Source organism: Miniopterus schreibersii (assembly GCF_964146895.1).
Source record: "Miniopterus schreibersii genome assembly, chromosome: 12".
Classification (NCBI taxonomy): domain Eukaryota; kingdom Metazoa; phylum Chordata; class Mammalia; order Chiroptera; family Miniopteridae; genus Miniopterus; species Miniopterus schreibersii.
The window spans coordinates 60680282-60691771 of record NC_138112.1 but is presented as its reverse complement, the minus strand read 5'-3'; positions in this window follow the sequence as shown (position 1 = coordinate 60691771).

Below are 11490 nucleotides of genomic sequence, written 5' to 3'. Positions count from 1 at the left end.
TGTTAGGGATCATTTACGAGAGACACCAAATAAAATACATACCCATTAGATTTTCCCCGGGGAGACAATTTTGGAAGTTGTAATTTTCCACTCTAAGTATGAACAGCTTCACCATGAAAAGTAGACTTTGCATGGCTAATGACAATAATGCAGTTTAATTTTTAAGGCACCCAGCCCGAAGGCCTCTGAAATGGGAAGCAGATGCGTTGTGCATCTTTACGTTTTCCCCAGCAGCACAGCCTGTTTCCAGAGTGCAAGGGTGTCAGATGGGGCTGAGGACCCCATCTAACCTACGCTGGAATATCCAGCATGGGACAAGTCATGGCAGTGATGTTCCCTGAACAGTAGGATGCAAAAAGCATCTCGGTAGCAGTTTTATTCAACCTTCACATCAACGCCATGAATTTAATGAGGTTGTTACCTTCATTCTACAATTGAGAAAACTGGAATGTAGAGAGTTTAAGAGAATTGTTCAACGTTACATTAAATGCACATCAGAGAGTCCCATGGAGAGACCACGCTCTTGAGTGGAGGAAAACACCAGTGTGTTAAGGTTTATTGAGTTACTACACTTTGATTTTCACACGTTCATCTAAGCCTTTATGACAGCCCTCCTGGTGAGTATGATCGGTGGACATGTGGAAACTGACACCTGGAGATGTGAAGTACCTTCCCCACGGCCATTCTTCTGATGGTTGGCTAATGCTTGCAGGGTGTCCCTTCCAAAACAGTGTCCTTTGGAGTATATCATGCTGCCTCTATCTTTTGCTCATTGATTTTTTTCTCCTTCGGTCTGGCTTTCTCTCATGCCTCTAATTTATGTAAAACATCATGAAATTATACAAAACATCTAGACTTAACTTTCTATCATAAATAATCCTAGCATGATTAGGAAATATGATCAAAGTAAATGGGATTTATATCACACTTGGGAGGAAACTAATCCCAGGTTCCAATGATAATTACAACAGATTGAGCTAATCTTAAACTTTTAAATCAGAATATTACACAAATGGCAAGGGCCATGTCTTATAATATTCTGTCTAAAATTCTGCTATAAACTTCTGTGGCGGAGATTAATTTTTCCTCAAATACACAATCTCTCCTTCCTCTTAGTAATAGAACTCCTCAAGCAGCACGCATGGCACTGCTCACATGATCACCCAGCAGATCCTAGATTTCCAAGCTCCTCTTGCAAATGGCATGGTCATGTGAGTAAGTTAATTACATGGAATAAAATAGGAAATAAGGAGCTTAATTCCACTGTCATGTCCTTAAAGAAAACGCTTACTCCTCATTTCTTCTCTGTCCCTTTTTCTGTGTCTAAAAGAGACAGTTGTGCTGTAAAACTAGATTCAACCACACAGACACGAGGAAATGACCTTAGTAAATAATAGAGTGACTGCATGGAGATAGAGGGGGCAGGATTCTTGGATAACCTTGTGGAGCAGAACTGCCCTCCTGCTGTGGACTTTCTTCCTACTTATGAACTGAGAGAAAGAGACATTTATTTTGCTTTGTTTTGAGGTCTCTTTATTACATGAGCTTAGCATGTATCTTTCTATATCAGTGTTTACTAAAATAAAAAAATCAAGATTCATAGTCTGAATCAAGAAAGTTTTAAGAATTAGAAATTATTTTGAGAGGCAACCTCTGTATTTCCTAGTAGATTCAGGGTTGGTATATTACATGGTATTATGGGGTGAATTTTGTGCCCTCCCCCCAATTCATATGTTGAAGTATCACCTCAGAATATAACTATATTTGGAGATAGAATCCTTAAGGATGTAATTAAGGTTAAATGGAGTAATTAGGATGGGCCCTAATTCAATATGGCTGTTGTTCTTATAAGAAGAGATTAGGACACAGACACACACATAGAGGGAAGACCATATGAGGACAGAGGGAGAGGAGAGCCATCTACAAGACAAGGATAGAGGCCTCAGAGGAAACCAATCCTGCAGACACTTTGATCTTAAGACTTCTATTCTTTAGAATTGTGAGAAAATAAATTCCTGTTGTTTAAGCCACCCAGTCTACGGTACGTTGTTATAGCAGTCATACCAAACTAATAAGCATGGGAAGGGAAGTTTGTAGTCTCCTAAGAACTTCAATATATGGACAATAAAGCATTCTCATAAGAGTTATGTTAGCTAAATCAACATATGAGGGATGAGAGATGAGAAATCAATCATGCATGGAACTTTAAAAGGCACTACTATGTACCAGCGACAGTTCTGTGAGTTGGGGATAGAGCATTGTCCAAGACAGATTTAAATCCATCAGTCTATTATTTCCTGGTGCTCAAATTTTTATTTAAAAGAATAAACAATTGGGATAAATAGTGAAAAATGAGGGAGAACAGTCTACTTCATTTGGGGCATTTAGTGCTGAGACCTAAATGACAAATTATATCAGCCATGCAAACTGGGAAGTGAGGGGGCTGTGTGTGCAACTTTCAAACAGGAAGAGACAATATGTGCAAAGAAAGGTGCCAAAAAGATATTGAGGCTGGCTTGTCCAGGCAACAGGCTCGGGGTGGCCCCACTCCAAAGGCTTTGAGCAGAAGCTGTCTGGCCTTTTGAAACCTAGGCAGTGCCACCCCTGTCCTCAACTTTGAAACTGAGGAAGTAGCCCTGATGCTTTCTGAATTGAACTTCAGGGTCATTCTTTACTGGTGTGAATTTTTGAAAACTTTGCCTATACACAGATAAATAGCTCTGGAAAATCCAAGAAGTTTGACAACCTTTCTTCATTTCATTCTGTCTTTATTCTCTGTCTCAGACTGGCAGTGTTCCTGCTGGGGTGGATCATTAGGTTCTATGGTTCACTTTTACGCTAATCTCCTTATCAAGTGGTTGGTCTACAGTACCTTTAGTGTTCTCTTTTGAATATGTTTTTCTCATTTTTGGAGACCTGGACAGGCTGAGAATTTTCTAAATCTTTAAGTCCTGGTTTCTTTGGGCTTAACAATTTCTTCTTTCATTCACTTCTCTCTTCTTGCATTTTACTATACGCAGTAGGAGGAACCAAGCAATGACTTTAACAATTTGCTTAGAAATATCCTCAGCTAAATATCCAATTTCACTGCTCACAAGTTCTCTCTTCCACTAGACACTAGAATAGGAATACAATTAAGCCAAGTTCTTTACCACCTCATAATGAAGATCTCCTTCTTTCCATTGTCCAATAACATGTTGTTCATTTTCATGAGATCTCATCAAAATGGTCTTTACCACACGTATTTCTACCAAAATTCTGTCTACGCTTATGTATGTTTTTTGTAAGATAGAAGCTTTTTCTATAGCTCTACTATTTATTTATTTATTTATTTATTTATTTATTTATTTATTTATTTATTTATTTCTGAGCATTCAGAATCTTTAAAACTCTATTCATGGCAATCTAGGCATTTTCTAGCATGAGCCTCAAAATTATTTTAGCTTCTACCCTTTGCCCAATTCCAAAGCCCCCTCCACATTTTTAGGTATTTGTTACAGACACACCCTATTTCTTGGCAATGATTTCCATCTTAGTTTGTTCAAACTAAGACCTAGTCTGCTCTCAGTAACAAATACCACAGACTGGCTGGCTTAAATAGCAAATATTTAAGTCTCAAATTTATGGACCTACAAGCCCAAGGTTATAATCCAGCAGATTCAGTGTCCTGTGAAGGCCCTTCTCCTGGTTTATAGACAGCCACCTTCTTGTTGTATCCTTCCATGGAGAAGGATTTCTTTCTTGTCTTTTTTTTTTTTTTAAACAGGATACTAATCTCATCATGGGGGCTTTACTTTCATGACCTTATCTAACTCTAATTATGTCTCAAGGACCCTACCTCTAATACCATCACACTGGAGGGTAAGGCTTAAATATATAAAATTGGAGCAGGGGGACCCAAACACTTAGTCCATAGTACCACTCTTCCCCTCATCTTTCCAATTTCAGCTAAATGTTACCAGCTCTGCATGATTTTCTGCATTCATGAGCAAAACTTAATTGCTGCCTTTTCTGAGGTTTCTCAGCATGGGATTATACCTTTACTATGGCATCAATTGTATTGATATTATATATTTCTGCTGTGGAGTCTTCCTCCCCCAAAGAACAGAGAGTATTAGTGATTATGCCTTATTTATCCTTGTGAAATCTATGCCTATTATAGGCTCTGACATCTTGTAGGTTCTCAGCTGATGTTGGTTGAGAAGATAAATATGAGTACTAATTGTATTTGGTATATAGTTTATATAATAAATATGTTCGAAGATCTGTTCACAGTAAGAAATAGAGAAGACAGGGTTAAAATGGATTCAGATATGACCCTAAGTGAAGATGCCCTGGTGCAATTCTGAGGGTGATCAGGAAACTGAAAGATTTCCTTGCTCATTTCTGATTGCCTGTTGCAAAGGGAAATGTTTGTATCAAGACACTTCCTCAAACCCGGGCTTTATTCCTGCTTCTTTTAGAATAAAAACGAGGCTGCCCTTATCTGTAATGTTTCCCATATGTCCTTCCAGCCTTTTCTAGCTGCAAAGGCTGTGATCATGCAGCTAAATACTGTCTACATTGACCCCAGCACCTCTGGCATCTCATTAGTCAAAGCTTGGTGCAATCCTTGAGGGAATAACTGGTCCAAGTCAACACATTGTGCTGAAGGCCAGATTTGCTGCCTCTCATGTTAAGAAACCAGTCTTTTGGAAATCTGCTAAAGTCACATGTTAGACTGAACTGTTTGACTCTGAAGCACAAATTCTTATAATAACCCAGAACATAACTTGTTAACCATATGATTCAGCAAATATTTAATCAGTAACTAATCTGTGCCAGCTATTGTGCTAGGCACTGCAGGCTTATGGTAAATGGGACACGCTCTTTGCCTTCATGGTACCCATGATACATGAGGGTGAAACTAACAGTTAAACAAATATACTGTTTTGGCAAAACCATGAGGGTCGTGTTTGATTTGTTTATTTTGTAAGGGCTTGGGATAGTTCCTGAGGCAGTACAATTCTACACATTTTGTTAAGCAAATTAAAACAATATTGAATGGTATATATGAAACCAGGATATACTCAAGGCACCAAACTGATAAACTCTGTTGTGAAAGAGAGAGCAAGCCTGGGGGAAACTTCATAGAGGCAGGAAGAGTCAGTATTTTGAACAGTGAACTGATGCCATGTGGGAGGGAGAACAGTGGGGAACAGGGACAGGCATTGGGAGAATGGAACCTTCCAGGCAGGCACAGGGAGCAATGGGTGCAAATACATGGAGCTATGAAACCGGATGGTAGGTGCTGAAAAGAAAAGTGACTAAAGGAAAATGAAGAAAAAAGATGTGAAAGCAATTTACATTAAAAAGGGGGGGAAGGGCATCAAACAGAATGAAGGAGAATGACCTAAGTTATAAAGAACTAGTGAAAAATTGGCAGCTCCTGAGCTTAAAAGGATCAGCTCTAGCTGATACAAAATATGCCCTTATGTCAAGGACTCCCCAGAACTGGTGGAATTCAGAGACTGGCATATCCACGTGGCAGATCGATCCTGCTTACCAGTCTCAAAAACTGGAACATTTGCCTTCAGAGGTGGAAAGTGGGCCAAGGACTACTGTTTAGCAGTTTCCTTTGCTCTTAGCCTTCACAGAATTTCTTTCTCTGCTGAGTAAATTTAGACTTAGTAGGTTTGTAGCTCAGGGAACCTATGTGAGTTATATTAGTGCTGTTTCTAGAAGTATTCCTTTCCTTGGACCCTCTAGTGAAGCCATAGATAGTTAATTGATTCGCCATCTTTACTATGCCAGAGACTTTCAATAAAAGCCACAAATCAGAAGTGACATGGTGTGATGGAAAGAGTAAGGCCATTGACATAAGAAAACCCGAAGTCAAGATGCTATTTTCTAGCTTTTGCCTAAGTAAATCTTTAGTTTCTCTGAGTCTCAGTTTCCTCATACAGAAGTGGAAGGCTGTTACGCCTGGAGTTACTAGTAACCATCTTGCCACCACTTGGAGCCCCAAAATGAGCCAAGATGGAAGAGCATGAAGCTGAGGAATAGAAGGGAGTAGGCTTGAATAACATGGTTTGAACTCTAGATCAAGCGTTTCTTAGCTCTGTCAGCCAGATCCCAGGAGGAAGCAGAATTCACTCCAGATGGTTCAAAGGAAAATATTTTCATGGAACAATTATTTACAGAAGAGTGACACAAAGTAAGGGGATATGTGAGGAAGGATGAGGCAGTGAAAATTCAGGAAGAATGAAAAGTTGTTACCATCTCTGGAGGTGAAGGGAGAGGGGGAAGGAATAGTATTATTCCAGCTCAGGAGAAGCTGGAATATGGGAGAGTGCCCTGTGGGGCCATTTGTAGTAGAGAGATAGGAACTCAGCCCTACAGGGCCGAGTGAGTAGAAAAGAAATGCTCTGCTATTTTTCTCACCCAGCCCTCCAATCTCTGGCTAGTGACCCCCTTGTCATCACCAAACTAGAAGCAAGCTAGTAAGAAAATCAGTGAGGCAATGAGCAGAAGTCAGCCTCCAGTGTCAGGGGGAAGGCTGAAGAAAGGTAGATAACTCATGGAAAGCTGGACAAAAAGAATAGTCTGCATGAAGTCCAGCTGACTCTCAGGTGACTTTTCACGTCTATGAGCTCAAACATCCGTACACCCCACGCTCGGTTTTGAGGCAATTGGAAATTTGATCTCCAGCTCTTGCAACTAAAATGATTCTAATGATAAGTTCTTTGGATCTTGAAAAATCACAGTGGCCTCTCCCACACAGAAATGTTTTATTGTACTATATCTTGCTCTGCAGAGGGTCAGAGTGATCTTGAAGCATCGAGTTATGCAATTAGTACTTGAAATGTATGTACACATTGTTCCAGCTCTTTCTGCAGAGACCAGCTGGGAAAGAGAGCGTGAGTCAGCGATTCTTCCATATCCATTAGACCGAAATATTAATAGAATGAGTGGAGTAGCTGGAATATTTTCATGTCTAGTTTAATGTGGATGGGTAAATATTCATATGATGGCAATTTCTTTTCACACAGAGCTCAGTGGGAACACTCCTTCACATTAAATGAATCCAGCGGGGCACTTAAAGTTGGAAAATGGGGGATAGGAGTGTTTCTGCAAAACTTAGACAAGTGATTGCATAAGCCTTAGGTCTCTGGACCCCAGAAAATGTCTCCTCTGATTATTCAAAATGGAATTCTAGACTATAAAGTAGAGGTAATGAAAGGATAGCAAATCAATCTTAAACGTTATCATGTGGAAGGGAAGTCACAGAGTTTATCTCCTTCATGGAGGAAAAAGTGAGCCAGAGAGGTGAAGCGACTTGCTGAATGTCACCCAGTTAGTGGCAAAGCTGGAATAAGAGCCTGAGTTTCCTCAATCGTAGTCTCATGCAGTTTATTCTACCATGTAATATTATATAGCTTAGGATGCAAAAATAAGAGACGGGTTTGAATTCTAGCTCCATAGCTTTGTTGCGGAATCTATAAGCAAGGTGCTTACCTTCTCCAAAATGAAATATGTGTAGCGTAGTGTGGGGCTACCTCTTGGTGTTTGACCATTGTGGCTTCTCTGGGGTTCAAGCCCTGATTCCATTGACAAATATGCACTTTCCTTTCCACAAACTTTGTATAATCTTGCCTACCCTTGTTAGGCTTTTTTATCATCACAAAATGATGTTTCATCAGGGTACTACCGATACATCAGGGTATCAGAACTCAGGAGTCCCTCTACTATTTAAATTATCATCATAATTGATATAGCTCCTCTCTCTGCTGTCTGCAAATCTCAGCGTAGGAAGAGTTACCAAGCACGACAGTGGCCAAATTTGCTTCTTGAACGGCTGTGGTTAAGGTAACTAGACTCAGAGTTTTATAGCAACACTTAAAATGTCTTTATCCAGAGTTAATAAGCAGACATTGATTTTTCTCTTTGATAATTAACTACAAACTGTCTTGGGTAATGCAGTCGAAAGGCTGGCAGTATCAAGGGCCTCCACTTTTTAAAAAAACTTGAAAAATGACTTGGTTTGGCCTCTCCTCCCCCCCCCCCCCGCCCCCGTTTTACCCCAAAGAAACCATCAGGGCTTGACTACATTTGCCATTTTTTGTGGTTTGGTCTCTCCTGATGTGAAAGCAACACTGGGCCGGCAGCTCAGTTTGATTTACTCTGGAATGAGGCTTTAAGGGACACTTTTCTCTGCTAATCTCTTTCTTACTCCACTTGTCCAGCAGTTACTGTGGCTTATAAATTTTGCCATTCTCCACCTCCCCGGAAGACTTGCTGATCAGTGGGAAATGTCAATGTCACTGTTATTTCTTTGAACTTGAGTTATTTTAGTCTTGTACCTCGAGCTCTAAATGAAGTTCCAAAACCATAAATAAATGTAGTAATTGGCCCAAACCACAGTGACACCAGTAAGTCTTTGATATATTGCAAAACAGTCACATGCTCCTCTGAGAATCAAAGCATTTCAGAGTTGGATGAGGCCTCAGAGGTCATTTGCTCCTACTTTTAATTCTGCCCTCTAGTTGTACTGTGACTAAGATATCAGAGGTCATGCAGGCTTTTGATATTTAAAGAAAATTGGTTTGAACTGCCTTACCCCTTATTCTGTGAAAGTAAGGCACTCTCCAAAAGGGTTTTGCAAGTTTTCCACATACCCATACTCACTTACTGCCTTTCTTTCCTATGAGCTGCTTATCTTAATTACAATTTTTTTTTCTTTTCTCTTGGTCATACACTGAGACATGGTATTCTACTCTTTTCCTTTGATTTTCTCCAAATGTTACTTGAAAAGGACATCTGTGAATATATGAAATTTTACTGAAGACCCTATGCAACTTTTGTAATGACACAGCAAACAATTTATATTTGAAAGTAAGGGTTGTCCCAACTTTAAAATTCCTTGCAACAGAGATGCCATCATAAAAGTATCTGACTTCTTCGTTTTAAATAATTATTTTATTTTTTCAATTACAGTTGGCACTCAATATTATTTTGTATCAGTTTTAGGTGCACAGTATAGTGGTTTGATTAGAGAGAGAGAGAGAAAAAAAAAATCAACACTCTAAATAAGCCAACATGGTTCTCAACCACAAGAGGAAAATGTACGCAAGAATGATAGATAGGTCTGTTTATTATTACTATTGGATAATATTTTCACTGCTCCTCTACCTGGAAATACATTAAGTATTACTTGGGCATGAAATATTATAGAAAGGAAGATATAATTCATGGTCTATAGCTGAGAGAATAGAGAGAAATCCAGTTCAAAGTTGGTAGCACAATAAGAATGTGAGGAAAGAGGCAGGTATTGGGGAAATAGAAAATTAGTCTGCTGTGAAGGTTGTCACGCTCAAGTGCATGTCTTTTCTGTAGGATCTGTGATTTGATGATCACTGATGATTTGACTTTCCTCTTGCAACTGTCTCATAAAAGCTAAACTGAAGAGAGGATATGAAGTGTCTAAAACTTTGGACAGAATATTCACCTAACATTTGCTGTCAGAAAAAGGACAGCAAATGATTTAATCTAATTTTGCTCCAGGGAATTAGGTATTATTTCTGAACACATTTTCATGAAGGATAGCATACATATAGAAAAATGCACAGGTCAGATCTCAATGGATTTTACACAAACTTGAAGGTAGATGGATTGCCAGCATCAGATCAAAAAGCAGAATATTTCCAGTGTCCCACAATCCCCATAATGCTCCCTTCCAGGAATTCCTCTCCAAGAGCTAGCAGTGTCCTGACTTCTGATACCATAGCTTTGCCTGTGTACCCACTATATTAAATAAAATTGTATAGTAGCTTTTTGTTTTAGTCTGATTTTTTTCATTCAGTATCATCTTTATGCTTTAATTCCTTTATACTCATTGCTTTTTAATATTCCTTGTGAGAATTTCTGCTAACATTTGTTGGAGAATAGCCTTTCAGTCATTTATTCACTTATTCATTCCATATGTAGTTATCGAGAGGCACGTGTGCTAGTCAGAGGACTATATAAGAAAGAAAGAAATCATGGTGTTTCCTTCTGGGAGGTTTCAGGCTACAAAATGGATACATAGTAATAAGTTAAAAAATCTAAGAAATAATTTTAAAAATATTCTAATGCTATAAGAGAAGTAAATGAAGTAAAAAAAAAATTTAAGTAGATTTTTACTTAAATATTGTATTAAAGATTGAAAGCACTGTCTCAGGCAATACCTGCATAAATATCTTTAGGCTTTCAAGGGACAAAAGCCAAATAGCTTTTCCATGTTTACTTTTTCAATGGCTCACAAAATAACAGTTAATTATGCTCCATGTGTCCTTACACTGAGTGATGAAATCTTTAGTGTTGGTCACTGGATCAAGCCAGAGACTTGACAACTTCTCTGACGGAGTTGTTTGATAGAGTACTACATGATAAACTCTTTCATTTGTTTTGTGTTACCAAGAAATTTGGAGTTTTAAGAAATCAGATTTAAACCACCTTCTTGTCCCTAAAGAAATGTCTTTAATTCCTTCTAAACATTTCCTCCACATTCATATTTTCCCCACTTTCACTATAGAAATGACTTTTGATTAGAGTATTTAAGGGAGGAATGATTCAATCAACCATGCGGGCTGCCCCTATACAGCATACTCATCTGTATAATAATTCTTCCAGATTTCACTTTACTCTCTGGCCCTAATCCTTTCTTGAATGTGATTTCTAGCTTTATTTTCTATATTTGAAAATAATTTTATTTTTAAGACTAACGTATTTTTTGTAACAAGGCCATATATATGTACATATAATGATATGTATAATATGTATATTCTCTCCCTATATAAAAATTATATGTGCATAAAAATATCCTAAGTTTGCATGGCATTTCAATGTCTAAAAAGTCACTGTCAACCAATGATCACTTATTATTCAAACCTTGCATTTCTCATCGTATTAATTCTGTGAGGAAACTGACAGTAACTTGACCAAAGTTACATGGTTAGTCAATAGCTGATCTGCTGTTTGAATTCAGATTTTTAAAATCCAATGTCCATTCCAATGCCCAAGAAACAGATTAGCGTAGATTTATTACCTTCATCTTCCCTCCAGTGAGAAGGGCATCGTGAGAGCATGCCTGGCACACCCGAAGAAACAGTAGGAGTGCCAAGGATGGGGAGGGAAAGGAAAGAAACGGTGAACAAGCCCATTTTTTACTTCACCCAGATCCCACTCATGCAGAAGGCCTGATGGCTCAGAGAAACATTCCCCAAACCACGGCCCAGAGTTTTGGAGTTTTAGTTGAAATAGAAAATAGACGTAACACTAACAAATATAAAGAGAGACAGATGCTCAAAATAGAATTTGACCAACACAAAAATAATCAAACATAAGCTGATTTCTTTGCTCTAAAACATTTCTGTGCCTTCAACATGAGTGTAGAGGGAAGGTGACTTAATGGACTATAAAATCTTTTTGATATTTTCCTATGAGACACATCACATGGTGTTTCACAGAACG